This window comes from Chlorocebus sabaeus, chromosome 7 (genome assembly GCF_047675955.1).
Source record: "Chlorocebus sabaeus isolate Y175 chromosome 7, mChlSab1.0.hap1, whole genome shotgun sequence".
NCBI classification, from domain to species: domain Eukaryota; kingdom Metazoa; phylum Chordata; class Mammalia; order Primates; family Cercopithecidae; genus Chlorocebus; species Chlorocebus sabaeus.
Window position 1 is genome coordinate 130,695,740 of NC_132910.1, and position 15,555 is coordinate 130,711,294.

The 15,555-nt window shown below is 36.1% G+C and overlaps 1 long non-coding RNA gene across 1 annotated transcript in view; it reads left to right on the top strand.

Moving 5' to 3' along the window:
• The first annotated feature begins 1,067 nt into the window (after positions 1-1,067).
• LOC119622305 (uncharacterized) overlaps positions 1,068-15,555 on the top strand; it is a 1,408,766-nt gene continuing 1,394,278 nt past the window's right edge. The window contains exon 1 of the long non-coding RNA XR_005238953.2: positions 1,068-1,144. This is a non-coding gene — a long non-coding RNA (uncharacterized lncRNA). The remainder of the gene's footprint in view (positions 1,145-15,555) is intronic.

Sequence of the window (15,555 nt, forward strand, 5' to 3'; positions counted from 1 at the left end):
TGCCGCCCTGGCTCTTGTAGGTGGGTCTGGAGTGTCACGTAGGCACCCCAACTCGCGCCAGGGGCCGTGGTCCACAGACTCCCACTTCATTGCCCGGGAGGGCTGAGCCTGCCTCGCCCGCCGGTGGCTGCACCTTTCCCGAGAGTCGGGGCAGCGGCGGCTGGAGAGCGGAGGCAGCCTAACCGCGTAGCGCTGAAACCACCATTCACAAATGCAAACCCCTGGCTTCCGTGGATAAACGGTGGCGGCGCGCGTCCGAGCGTCCCCGAGGGGTTGTGGGGAGCCCCGGGGACAGCAGGAAAGGAAGCGGGGTGGCGGTGGCTAGGAGGCACTGAGCGTTCTCGCCCGACCGGCGGAAGAGGCAGCCGGGTCCGGGCGCGCCGAGCCAGCCGCCCCTCGCGCAGTTCTTTGGCCGCGGCGCGGGGTTCGCCCAGCTTTTCTGGGTGCCCCCGGCACAGCACAGTGCGGCAGGCGGCAGCGTCCTCCCCTCGCCTCCCCACATTCCCTCACCTCAGCCAAGGCGGCAGCCCCGGCGTCCCCGCCCGCCCGGCCCCGCGTCCCCGCCCGGAGCGCCCCCACCCGGTGCGCCCCCGCCGGGTCCCGCCGCGCAGCCCCGCTACGCTGCAGCTGGAGCGACCGCCCCGGCCGGCCCCGCAGACCTGGGAGGAGGAGGAGGAGGGGAAGCCGGGGAGGGAGGCGCAGAGAGGAGGGTTGGAGCCGGGAGGAGGAAATAAATAAATAAAACAATAACCTCCGCGCCAATAAGAGCGAGGGAGAGAGCAAGACGAGACCAGAAAGCCACCGGGGCCCGCTCGCGCGCCTCTGAGAGGCTGTCCGCGCGCGCGCGTGTGTGCGTGAGTGTGGATTTGCCGGGACTGGAGCTGGAAAGTTCAAACTAAACGTGTTGCTCTCGCCGGGTGCCGAGGCCGCGGCGGAGGCTGCCCAACTTCCCTGGGCCAAGTGAGTGGCGTTGCCCAGCGCCTTTGGCGAGGCGGCGGCCGCTCGGCCCTGCGCCCGGGCGCGGCGGCGGCGACGGCGGCTCCGCTCGCCCCGGGAGGGAGCCCGTGGCCAGGGCTGGACGCTCGCCCCGCCACCTCCACCGACTCTCTCTCTTCTCAGCCTCTGCGCCTGGCACCGCAGCAAGGTACGTGGCGCTTCCCGGCGCGGCTTTTCCCCTAGCACACCCCGCGCGGATTTTTGGCTGCCTAGATTTTTCCCCTTCCCAGAGTGGTCGTCATTTGTCAAACTTTACCTCCACCTCGCACATGCCGGCGGCCGCTGCAGCCGCTCTCCCTGGCAGCGTGGGCTCCGCTCGCTGATGGGAACCGAGTCGAGGGTGGGGCGGGCGGGGGGGGGGGGCAGGATCTGCTGGCAGCGGTGGTTCCCATCTGGATTAAGATCGTATTTCGAAATAACTCGCAGGTCTTACCTTCCGGGGGTGTCCTTCTTTATGACGTTCCCTGTGATGCTGGTAATGGTTTTCCTTGCTCCTTCTGCACGGAAGGACGTACAAGTTTGCAAGAGAAGGTACATGAAAAGCAGGTGAAGTTTGCAGCCACTTGACTCCAAGAGAGGAGTAACCCTTTCTTTGCAGTAGCAGCTATGGTTTTGAAGCAGCGGTGGCGCCGGCAGCGGCAGCGGTGACAGCGATGACAGCGGTGACAGCGGCCTGGCTGGTGGCGGCAGCTGCACGTTGTCCCGTCTGTGACTGGGAGAAGGAGGAAAAGTGGGGCTGCCTCGTCGGAGAGCGCAACTCGGGAGCTGCCTGCAAAGACGCTGCGGGGGAAAATGCTAAGGGCTCCCTGATCCTTGGTAAATCGTGTTTGGAGAGGCATGATTTCCTTTTGTGATATTTATGTGCTTAATAACAGGCATGCTTAAAAATCTCTTTAAAACTTTTATGCATACGATTTCCATTTCTAGATTAGGGGAACGACTCTAAAACCTCTCAGATCAATGCCAAAATCAGTTAAGATCGGAGCGGTGTGCAAACCTGCAATGAATTGCCCAGTGCCTTGTTGTTTGTAATGTATCACCTACTGGGAAACGTATCCTCCGTGCCGTACTATTTTAGTGATGGGTATAGGTTCATTATTATTATTTTTTCTTACAGTGAAGTAGGAAGTTTTTAGTGAAGCAAAAATTTACAAGTCATAGTAAGTTTTCAAGCAACGTGCTTGAGCCTTTTGAAGCCACCTGCTGAATTAGTTCATGTTACTTTTCAGAGGTTAGCACTTTGGTGCAGGAGATGTAGACATATCCAGCAGATGGAGCAGTGGAAAACTATATGAGAACCTGCATAACACTCATTTATCTCGATGTAATCACAATGAGGCCAAATAAATGTGTATGGAGCTCACTTTAGGGGAGACACTGGTTTTACTGTCATATTTGGAAAAAATTTTGTGTCATCTGAAATATGATTGGATTATATCTGTGGAAATTTAGATTCTTTAAGCTTTTTTTCATTCATTAAGCATTTGAAAATAGTTTTTGTGCATATTAGAGTACAGTATGATTCATTCATGTCAGAAATGTCAACTGGTCCTTTGGTTATATCTTGTGGTGATTCACAAAGCCATGAAAAACAATGCATTCTGCCATAATAAAACTCTAATTATTGTGTTATAGTTTTAAAAAGTATAAAACTTGCATTTGAAAGTCAGCAAACATGATTTTGAATACTTGTTAGTATCCCGAATGCACCTGAATTTGTGTTTTGCAAAGTTAAGATAGCTAAATATACTTATTTCTTCAAATAATTTACTGCAGCTTACATTTAAGGACAAAAGCTTATACAACTTTTTGGTCATTCTTGTGAATTGATGTTTCTTCTTCAAAATTTCATGACATTTACATCTGGTGTGATCTGGTCACATTCACTTTGCCTTTAGAAACAGAGGCAAAATTCTTCAAAAGTCACTTTTAAAAATTCTTACGTTGATATATTATGGTAACAATAATAATGTGATGAGAGAATCTGCCTTCCTCTAAAAATTTTAAAACTTTGCAATCAGTCGTTCATCTGAGAAAATAGCTTTAAAGTGGACAGAGACAAATGGGCTGCCCATTTCGCAGACAGAAGGACAAAGACTTAGGCTTCTGTATTGTTGCACTGTTTCAGGAAAAAACTGCTTCTTGAATCTAATCTGTTCATCTCCCATCTCTTGCTTCTTTCATTGTGTTTTATCATAGATTTTACCGTGGCAGAGAACTGAGCTTAACTAGTCTGAAAAAAATCCTATTAGGTCTTACTTTAATGTCATTATTTAGCAATTTAAAAGTTACAGCCATACAGCAAACATTTTAAGGAATTTAGAGACAGACATGATGCATTGAAAAATGTAGCACTAGCAATCATTTGAATTCAACATGCTTTACACTGAGGGCACATGTTTATAAAATATATGTGACTGTTTTCTAAATCTTCAGATAACGTCTGTAGCAAAGTACTTACTTTTGCATTCTGAAACTATATTTCTTTCACATTCGCATAATATCCAAGAAGGCTTGGAACTCCCAGTGTTATAAAATAGTATAACTACCTTTCTGAAGGAACTAATTTTATCCCGCCTGTTGCCACACAGATTAAGTGATTATAGATTTTTCTAAATTTATTCCATTCTAAATGTATGCCCCTTTACACAGGCAAGAACAAAAGGGTTTCACTGTAAGATGCTGAAAGTTTTATGCCATTTTTAAATGTTTAAAAATATGAAAACCAGACATTTACTATTTTATCATCCCTATTAAATGTGTTAAATTCCTCCACTGTAACTCTTATGGACAGTTTAAAAATCAACTAAAGCAATGTTAATGTGGTAAAATAGGTTAGAAGTAGGTATATTATGGTCATTGCTTGTGTGATATATATCTTCAGAGAAAACTGGGTGCCTTGTAAGTTTTTCTGTAAACTCAATATAAATGAAATGTTGATAAGATTGACATAATTTTGACATAACTTTGACGTATATATTTCTACATATTTTGAGACTTTAAAAATATAATCAGTAAATACTCTTTGTACAATACTGAGCTTCTTCAGTTAAGTTTATTGGACTGATACAATCATGTAATACGCTACTGAAGTTGACTTCAAGTTTATGGAGGGAAATATTGTATACATACATATATACATATATACATACACACAAGGGTAATCAGTTTTCACTGGGAATCTTGGTAATGGGAGTGGCAATGTGCATACTGAAGAATTTTGGAAAATAGTCTAATGATCAACTTTAAATTCTCATTTTAAAAATGTAATCAAAAATAGGTATCTGTTAAATAGAGGATCTGTATTTAACCTAAGCCTCATGATAATAGTTGAAGCTTGGCATTCACCAAGTGTTTGCACTTGTTATTACAGTAATTTTAATGCACTTTCTGCATTATTTGTATTTTCATTCCATCTCCTTAGCACATTGTTCTAATAGAGCTATAACATAGCTCTGTTAGGTAGTTTTCTTCCAGCACCATGAAATATAGCCACTGGGTTTAGACTTAAATATAAAAACCGCAATTACATTTGCACCAACCTAATATTTCAACTGAATTAAGCTTTTGAAACTCATATAGAGGGATTGAGAGATTATGCAGAAGCAGAGATTTTGGTTTTTTTCTCCATTAAGTTATCTTCTAGGAGTTAACATGGGTTTATCAGTCAGTGAAGATCAAGCAAAAGAGGAAACCTTTTATTCTTTAGTTTCTGTCTTTTCACCTGCCTGTTTGGTTTCTCTTACAGTGTAAAGTATGACTGAGCATGACTTTCACTTATAATTTATAAAAAAGGGATATATATTTGAAACTTGGGTGTTTTATTGGGAGGCACCATTTGTTTTTAATAAGAAGAAAAAGTTTTTAGCACTATATATAAGGAAAAAATCATATGTATATGATTTATTATAATATATAAAAATCATTATATATAAAAAATTTATTCTAGATGAGTAAAAGAGTGAAAAATGTATCTTGGGATATAAATTTTAGCAGAAATTATGAGGATGCAAGATTTATCCCAATAATATTTCTAACTTTGAGTATTACTGTAATTTAATTTTTATATGTTAATGCTGTATTGGATACAAACACCTTTACCTTTAACTCTCTTTAATTACCACTTCTTTGTATAAAAGTCTACAAAGAATATAGCTTAATTATATATGTATAATATGATTGTTTATGGCATATGGTATATGATACATATCTCATGAAACATATTTTTAACATGAGTACAGTTTTGCTCATACAATATTCAGGGATAGATTTTATTTCACTGAACATCCCAAATTTTTTTTGAAACCCCAGAGTCCTCAAATAATTTTCTGTATGTTACTGTATAGGACAGTTCTGCCATGTAGCTTTAGAGATATTTAGTCATAGAAATATAATTGGATAAGCTGCCCTACTATTCACCTAATTACCATGAAACTTGTGATAACCTCTAAATATAATATGCTATATAAACTGTTTATGTTGTTACCAAGGGATTAAAACCATGGGACAAGACAAATATAGTCATTCCTTATAGTGATCAAAAACTATCTTTCATGTTTTAAAGGGCTTATGTTTAGAACTTACTATGGGAAAAGGTGGATGGATCAAAAGTGGATATCAAGTGAATGAAAAAATTATTTACGAGAATCACACTTACTAATTATTATAATAAGCATACCTTTCTAATTATTGTTTTCCAAAGGTAGGAGATTGGAGAGGCATAATTAAAGGTACCTAATATTATTAGAATAAGACAGCTGTCTAACTAGTATTTTCATTCTGATAGGAATATGTTTCATGATTTTGATTATTTCACAGCACCCCAACACATAGATTTATACTGTGTTTTCCAATATGAATATCGTAAAGCTTTTGAAATGTATGATTAATTACAATTATCAGAACTCTGTGCCTAAACTAAGGGCAACTAGCGATAGAATACTGTTGGCAAATTGAGAGGTTGAATAATGGTGTTGCAAAAGTTTAAATTGATGTTATTTCCTATATACCCCCAAATCAGTGTTATTAATACTTTGCTAGTACTTTTATTATGAATATAAATTATATTAGATTCTTACTCAACTTTCCATGCTTAAATTACAGTATGTTCAAGAACTTGCTTTAGTAATAAATATTGATAATTATTGTATGACAGGGATCTTTGCTGGTAACATTAGATTTAGAACATTATTATGCAAAACAGACAATAAAACAATCTCTGCTGTGGATCTATAGAATTTACTAAATGAGTGGCCATGGGCATGTGAGAACAGAAAGTGTCCATGTCAGCCTCAATTATATGACAGAGGGAGGAAAATGAGGAGATACCTTTCCATGAATGCCTTCCCTCCAGTTTATACCACCAGTTTTCTAAATAAACTTTATTGTAACATTTTTTTAAACCTGGACACTTTTAATGAGAACTAGTCATAGTCACAAATATCAGTGTATTAATGGATTGCACCAGTACTTAATAATTTTTCATCTTATAGCTCAATCCATCATTCATTAAGCAGAAAGATTTATTCACATTACCTTTTTTAAAATACTTCGGCAGCTATGTGGTAGGCTGATTTTTAATAGTTGTCTATTAAAAATAAAATTAAACAAAATAAGAAAGAAACTAAGAATAAGCTGTTGATGTAGTTTTTAGAATTTAATTTTGTTACTTAGAAGATAAGTATTTATAGGTTTGTTTTGATTGTATATAAAATGAACAGCAGCAAGAATAAATAATCCCGTATTTCAACCAACATGTCAACTAGAAATGATAAATTGGCTTTCTTGTGTATATGTGTGTGTGTGTGTTTGAATTTTCTGTGTTAATTAATATGTACTATCAGTAGAATAGAATATTCTGAGAAGATAATGGTATCTTGTTGAACATAGATTTAAAGGTTAAGCAGTTATTATTGAAAAATAAACATGCCAATTTACTTTCCACCTCTAAGCTTTTTTCCTGAAGTATATTTACCTAAATTTGAACAGCATCTATAATATTGACAAAAATTTTTAAAACATAAATGTCAAATTAAGTGCTCAATAAATATTAGGATCTATCTTTGATCTCTTCTTATTATGAAATAAAAATCAGTACATTGATCTCTTTCTTTTAATAACAAATAGGTGCAAGATAGTCTAAGAGGTTAACAACCAGAAAATATTTGTTTTGTGATGGGATGTTCATAATTTCTTTTTCTCATTGTCTTACATGTTTGTTTAATTTCATGTAGCATATAACAATTCCTTATGAAAAATAATTTTTTTTGATAAAATTAAATACACTAAAGTATCTTCAGTTCTTAAGTGTGTTGCCTATAGATTTCAGTTTCAAAAGTATTAAATTTATATTTTACATGTGTCATTATTTATATTGTAGGTTTTTTCTCAAATACAGGTCCCCTTGTATTATCATTGTGAAGTTTTTTATTCATACTTTTCACATTAATACTTTTCCATACAACTTAATTATTTTGCTTTTTATATTCAGAGCAGAGTTGACAATATTGCAGTTATTGCCAACTTTATTTTATTTTGATTTAAAATATGTTAAACTCCCATAAAGTATTAACACTCATAATATATATTTTTCTAAAATTATCCGTATGAGTCAAATTTGTTAGTGATTTCTTCAAAATTTTATTTGTAACTCCGGGATCAAAACCAAAAAGGTTAATTTTCATATAATTAAAGGTCAGTGATTTTTTTTAATGTTTACAATTTGTTTACTTCTTTAAGAAATCTAATATTTTCAACAAAGCAGTGTTTCTTATTACTTGTGAATCTTGTTTTTTAAATTTTTGCTTTTGAAACAGTTCACAGTGATTAATTTGAACAAAGAAAGCAAAAATTTAATGGTTATCATACACATATTACATTAAATTTCAAGAAATGAAAACTTTTTGATGCTACAAATTATAAAATAGAGAGAAATCTCAGTATTTTCAGAAATTTTGAGGGAAAACTAACCTTGAAATAGTAAAGTATAAGAAATAACGTTAACAATAGTCTTAAATATTCTGGTCTCTATTACTGACTTTGGCAAAGTTTATGTTCAAATTGTTATGCTAATAATATTTATATAGAATGATTTATAAATTTATGTTTAAAGAAAGTCTTATTTCAGCCTCTATTGTTTTATACAATATTGGTAGTTCCAGTTTAGTCTATTTTAAAATGTAAATTTATAGCACTTGAAAATTTTGTTGTTGATATATTTAAATAAAAGAGTGCGTGTACCAACAACGCAAATGAAACAAATTATCATAGTGATACTGTTTTTGAGATAACAAAAACAGAAATTTGAAATTACAAGTATCTTTGAAACAGAATTCACACTCAAATCTGCTTTAGCATGAATTGCACATGAATAAGATTATCTGCTTTATGTTCTATTTAATTTTTAAATATCAGATAATGTGATTTGGGAAAAATCTCGAATGAAAATGTCATTGTATGGTAAGATTATTTGCATTATCCTGTTTCTGGAGCTTGGTCATTTCATTTTAGTGAGTTTTGATTTGGAATCAGTGTGTGATTAGCAACTTTAGAATAAAATTGAAAAGGATTTGCAACATTTCCTATTTGCATGGATCGGCTTTTCACAACCCTAAAGAAATTATAGAAAATTAATTTTTAAATTGTTTGAGAAGACCAACATCTATAACAATAAGGGACAGTGGTTTCGCTCTGTCCATAATATCATTTATAGAATTACAACTGACATATCAATTCAGGCACTATTTCTGATGTTCTCAATAACTATGTATTGACAGATTTTTTTGTAAAATGTTTTCCATTTTGTAATGCAGAAGAGTTTAAAATGTGAATAATATGCAAAACATTTCATAAATAATGTCTTTATATACAATTAAGAAAAAACATGCTTCTAGGCAAAAGAATAAGCAAGTCACCTCAGAAATCTCTTCGAATTTCAAAAACTTGTCAAGAAATAATGGATCAGAAGATACCTCATCCGTAATATGAGAAAAAAATCTATAGATTTGTGTGAAAAAATAATCTCTATCGAAAAGGATAGAATATATTCCCAAGGCAGCAGCTCAAATCATATTGACAGTCTTAACAGTGTCTATGAGATAAATGTTTCTAATTGTGTATGGAAAACATGGAAACTGAACCAGAATCTGAAGGGCATCGTTTGGTAATACTCACAAGGGTGCCCTCCGGGAAACAAAGTAGATGCTAGCTTTCTGAATACTCGATGCTGCAGACCTGCATGTTCTGATGGCATTAGGGGTATGTCATATAAATAGAATAATGTATTCTAATTCATGCTCACCATGCCACCTTCGGATAATCTGTTTACTCTTGCCCATTTTCTTTAGTGAAGTAAGGTGTTCAGGGTGCTTCTGCAGGCAGCAGGCAAGAGCTTCAGGCTCCTATTTGATTTTGATTACAAATTAATAAATCGACATAATAGGTTATACATTTCATTTCCATGTGAATGTCGAGTCATCATCCTCAAATCTGATTAGATCTGTAACACTGACACATACTGTAAACCAAACCTGTAAAACCAAGGTCACCAAAATAGTGCCAAACCTGAGACCTGTTCATCAGTGACCTCTGAGAGAAGCCCCATGTCACTAATGAGAACATTTATTTTGAAGACTACAATGACAAGACACGGAGTACAGGAATGCTTACTCTTTTGGTTTAATAGTCTTTTTATTAAAATAGCATGAAAAGTAAAAAAAACAATGAGGGAACAAAAAAGGAATAAAAGTTTGGGATAAGTAACATGGTCAGAAGGAAGATACTTCAAAAATATTTGTATTGTAGTATTTATTAGGGCTTTTAATTATTTGCCCCCACAGACCAATATTCAGTATTAAAACTATAGTCTTTATAATATTTATTAAGTGAAATTTTAAAGATCAATTTAGAAGAGAAGTCACATTTTAACATCATGCATTCACTCTGTGTATCGTTTTACAGTTTGCTTTTCTGCTCTTCGTGGTTTTAAAATTTTTTCTTTGTTCATCCATTTAGAACTAGTTCATTCATTATAACCATTGTTCAGTATTCCATCATATGATTATGATGAAATCACAATTTCAGCATTTCTTTTCTGACTTCTGAAATAGTTCTTAAGTGTGATAGTGCATTAAAATACAAACTGCAAATGCAAAATACAATACGAAACACAATTCTATAAGGTAAATGTGGTATTGTGGTATATTATGTATAATTTTATGTATGTCGATGATGCTATATTTATCATAACATTTTGCATAAAATTTTTTTAAATTAAAATTCTGAAGCCATTAAATCTTTTGCTGCAGCATAATTTTCATAGTCACATGTTATTTCTTTCTATGAATCTAGCAGAAGTTATTTGACAATTTGTTATGGTTGGAGATTTCAGTTTTTTAAAATGTTCATATTAGAAAGAAAGCGAGGTGAACAATTTTACTATTGTTTGTATCTTTGTTGACATCAAAAATATTTATTTAGGAAAAATTTTAAAAAGTTAAATTACATTAGAATATGCTTGGATATTCTTTATTTTTAGTATAATTGAGATAACAGCTTTCATAAGCATTTTCTTGAATAATTGAACCCTCCATACTGTTGTGGTTGAGTCTTGGGGAATCATTGCCTGAAAACATTATTTCTGATAGTCTACTATCATAGATATAACACTGAATGCTGCCTAATCTGAGATCTGGCTTTCATTCAAAGCTGTGTGTTTGTGGGTGGGTTATTGAGTATGTCTTAGCTCCAGTTTCCTCACTTGCAAACCAAGGAATTTGTAACAGTGCTTAGAGAATATTTCCCACACTGATGTTTTATCATTATAACTCTACTTTTGATTTTGGAAGAAAATAAAGTAGTATATAGGAATAAAAATATGTTTGTATATTTTCATGATTTATCAACATTAACTCACTCGCTGCCAATTAATTGTAAGGTTGCAAGATTTTCTTGGATCAATTGTTTTGCAGATAGATTTAACAAAACACCAGTTATTTGGACTGATGTTCAAATTCTAACAAATTTTTAGTTTTCTTCAGGTAAAGAATTTCATTGCTATCTGCATAATATTTTAAAACATAGGCAAGTAGATAGTGTCACATATGTCTGCAGTTATTTGTTATTTTATTTCCACTGCAGAAATAATAGATAAATGCATGTGTAAGTACATCTGTGTATATTCATTCTTGCACAAACTTACATAAATTCTATTAATGTATGCTATAGGCCAATATTTCAATACATATCTTAGATATATTTAAATATATTCAAATGTGTGTCACTGTTTTCTCAGTTTTAAAAATATTTATTTCCAATCACTTTCGTTTCCAGGAAACAAACAAAAGACAATTTTCTTTTCGTTTGTTTGCTGTTTTGTTTTGTTTTGTTTTGTTTTTGAGACAAGTCTCGCTCTGTCACCCAGGCTGGAGTGCAGTGGTGCAGTTTCAGCTCACTGCAATCTCTGCCTCCTGGCTGAATTTATTCTTCAGCCTCAGCCTCCTGAGTAGCTGGGATTACAGGTGTTTGCCACCATACCCAGCTAATATTTGTAATTTTAGTAGAGATGGAATTTCACCATGTTGGCCAGGCTGGCCTCAAAGTCCTGACTTCAGGTGATCTACCTGTCTTGACCTCCCAAAGTGCTGGGATTACAGGCTTGAGCCACCACGCCTGGCCACTTTGGTTGTTTCTCTAAATAAAGTTTACGGGCACTTAACACATCACTATTGAATTAGCTTAGGAATTCGATTTGTCCTTGTTTGTTGTTTTAAATCCAGTTATTTTGGCCCCTACCTGAATCTGGTTATCCCAGGCTAGATTATCAAAGATAATCTTTCCTCTTTCAGTGCCACTCTCTCTCCAGGTCTGTAAAAAATGCTCTTTCTAGAAGTTTGCACTTTTAAAATAATTTTTTTTTTTAAATTGTAGGCTTAAATTAGTAGAATAAAAACCTTCAATGTAGACTAGAAAATTAGCTGCAAACCTTCTGCAGCAAATTTCCTATCAATCAAGGTGTGATAGTTCTGATCATCTGTATTCTCTTGTCAGCAAACAGTGAAAAGTCTCTAATGTATATAATGGAAGTCTCAGGTAAGAATGGATCAGTATACTATGGAGAGTCTTAGGCACATACATCATTTGATGTTAAACTTTGGTCCTTTTTTCTGTTCTCCTTTCTTTCCCCCCGCCACCGCCCAGTATTTTTTTTCCCCCTGAATACAAGACCTTTCTTAACTGGAGAAACCTGGAGACTGGGGCATAGCATACATTTTAATTAGGCTAAGTGGTTTTAAGTGGTTCCCTTTGCATCTACTACCTGTTATTGACGACCACATCTAAAGAAAAATAAACGAAAAATGATAACAGGTTAGTTTGTAATGCCTTCTGATCATTTTCCTCTCAACAGGTGAAGATACTGTTTTCTTGCTAGCAAAAGCTGAAGAAGCTTGTTCTTTCAAATTGCAATTATATTTTTTAACCCCCCTGCTTCATTTTCGGGGACTGAATACATGTTGACTCCTTATCCCCACCCCACAAGTAAATGATGCGGTACTATTTATTACAATTATTTGTAGACGAGTTTTGGGCAGTATGTTATTTTCTTTATTTAAGTCTTTAAGTCTTTTACTAAGGAGATGTCTTGTGTCTGGGTCAGGAGCTCCCTTGGCTCTGAAGCCAACACCTGGCTGGCCCATACCTTCTGTACTCTACCAGAAGACAGGTCAAGTCCTCCCTTTCTCTTCCTTTGATCACCCTTACTGTTAATTACTGAGGTTGCTCCTCTTACTTCCCCTGGTTGAGATTTCACTTCCATCCTGGCCTTTCACCTACAGCATTCTGTCCTTAAGGTGATCAATCCACATTTTTATTTTTAGTGAGCACCTAGGTGAATATGACCTGTGAAAATAACTCTACTTACCAGCACTAGACCTTAGGAGGAAAACAGCTACCTTTTATAGAATTAGGGAATTTGGGGCTATTTAAAACACAATGTTTGACTTTGTGAGAGTCTTTCTAAATAGTTTCTGTATGCAAGAACCATTAAAAAGATTCAGGATATGGAAAATTAGTAAACTTTGGTTTTGCAGAGAAATATAAGCTAAGATCATCTAATTTGATTTGTCTATATAAAATAATAAAATGTAAATTGTACTCTGTGTCTTTTTTCTTATCACCATGCACAGTAATAATTAATTCACATATCATTACCTGTATGTCACATTAAATGAAACACTCCTTTATTTGTCAGTTAGATTAAGCTATTTTTCTCCTGTAGCATTGTTTGATCAACAGTACACTTTTACACATCTTATGTCATTCTGTCTCCTTAGGCTTCTAGTGCCTCAGAGCCTGTTCAGAACTTTAAAAAAGGAGGTAGTGTGGGTCTGGACCCAGTCAGTCAGCCGAATTTTAACAGGCAAAATCATTTTCCCATAACCTAACATTTACATATTTTTGACATTTTTCTTCAGGTGTTCACCCAGATCACATTTAGTTGTTTGCGTTAATTGGGAATTTAATCACAAGAAATTCTTGATTATATCTTTGGGAGATGTGGAAGGAACAGTTACTGCTTTGAAGAGATCAAAGCACTGAAAAGAAGTTGTACTGACAGGGATGGTGGCTTTGTGAGTTCCCTGGAGCCGCTGTAACAAATTACACCAACTGGGTGACTTACAAAAATGGAAATGTATCCTCTCACGGTTTGGGAAACCGGAAGTCCAAAATCAAGGTGCCGGCAGTTTGATTCTTCCCGGAAGCTCTGAGAGACATTCGGTTCCATCCCTCCCTCCTAGCTTCTGGTAATGGCACTGAATCCTTCCTGTTCCTGGGCGTACTCACATCGCTCCAATCTCTGCCCCCATCTCTATTTGACCGTCATTTCTGTATTTTCTGATCATTGCCTGTGTGCTTCAAACCTCCCTCTCCTTACACTTCCCAGGACATAGGTCATTGGATTTGCTGCTCACCTTGAATCCAAGGTGATCTCATCCCATGATCCTTAACTGCATCTGCAAAAATTGTTTTTTAACAGTAAATTCACATTCATAAGTACTGGGGATTAGGATTTAGGCGTATCTTCTTGGGAGATGTTATTCAATCCACAAATGTGGAAAAGGACAATGTTGGTAGAACTTAAAGGGTTAAGTTTGGACATGACATTTAGACTGTGTCACCTGCAGAAGTTGTCTCAGTAGGTGGTATAAAATATAAATATACTATTTGGCACAGTTGCTAAATCTTTGCTAGAGGTAAGAAGTAATGGGGAAACCTGAGTTGCAATGTGAATTTAATTCAAAAATGTACACACTAGTTAGAACTCAGCACAATTCAGAGAATCTTGCATAAGATAAGGAATATAGAAAGGACAAGGATTAAATATTCCAGGGACAAGTTGTGCCAGTGCTACCTCTGGTGAGATTTTTGAGGCTGTGTTTAGCTTAGGGAGGGGCCTTCCAGGAGCTATTCCTAATGTTAAGGATTTCTTTCCGTCAGTTAATTCTTCATAATAAGTGGAAAAAGCAGAGCTCAGAAACCAAACTGAACTGACATAAACTCATTGGTTCACCAGTTATTACTATTCTAAACTTGAATATGCTGTTTATTTTTTCTTCTGAACTTCAGTTGTCCCATCAGAAATGAGATGAATAAAAAGAAATTAGTTTTCATTATTCTTGGGAAGAAAAATAACTGCCCTCAGTGCTGTCCAAAAGAACTTTCTGTGATTCTGGGATTGTTCTCTACCTATGCTATTCAAAACAGTAGCCACTAGCCACATAGTTTCCACTCAGAATGTATTTAACTTTAATTAACTTGAATTTAAATAACCTCTTATTGGCTCTTATATAGAACAGTGCAATTCTGGCACACTTTCTGGCATATGAAAATGATGCTGCCTTTATTTTCATTCTTGTCCCATTCTTTCTCAATAGATGCAGTTATTTAAATTGGGTGGGTGGGTGGGGACCAGAAACTGATATGTATATCTTGAGTTTAGTGAATTTTAAATATTCTCTAGTTAGCACAAAGCTTTTATTCTTTGCAGAACAATGTTGGAAACTAACATTAGTCATGTAACCTTTGAAATCATAGCACTGTAAAAAAGAAAATTGAATATAAATTATTTCTTAGGCTCCCCTTTGTACAGTTTAAATACTAAAGTATGAGAAACTCAATTTGATATATTCTGACTTGATTATCACTCCATGATGCAGATTTCAAGGATACTGTTATGATAAAAAATGCACATTAATTCAAGACACATCTCACACTTCTCAATATGTGATTTATGGTTTAAAATATTTGCTGCTCTTTTGCTGAATTTTTAATGACTTTAACAATTTTCATAGCTGTAGATTTTATTTAGATGCAAACACAAAATTTTATATATTTTCTTGGAAAGTAAGTGGAAATGAGGGAGAAGAGTTTTTGATTATACTCTGAAATTCTCCCTACAAAACCACAACAAAAAATATCGGTCTCTAATATCATCTTATTACATACAATTAAAATATGTAACAAAATTGATAAATATAGAGCAAAAAAGAGAAACACGAAGAG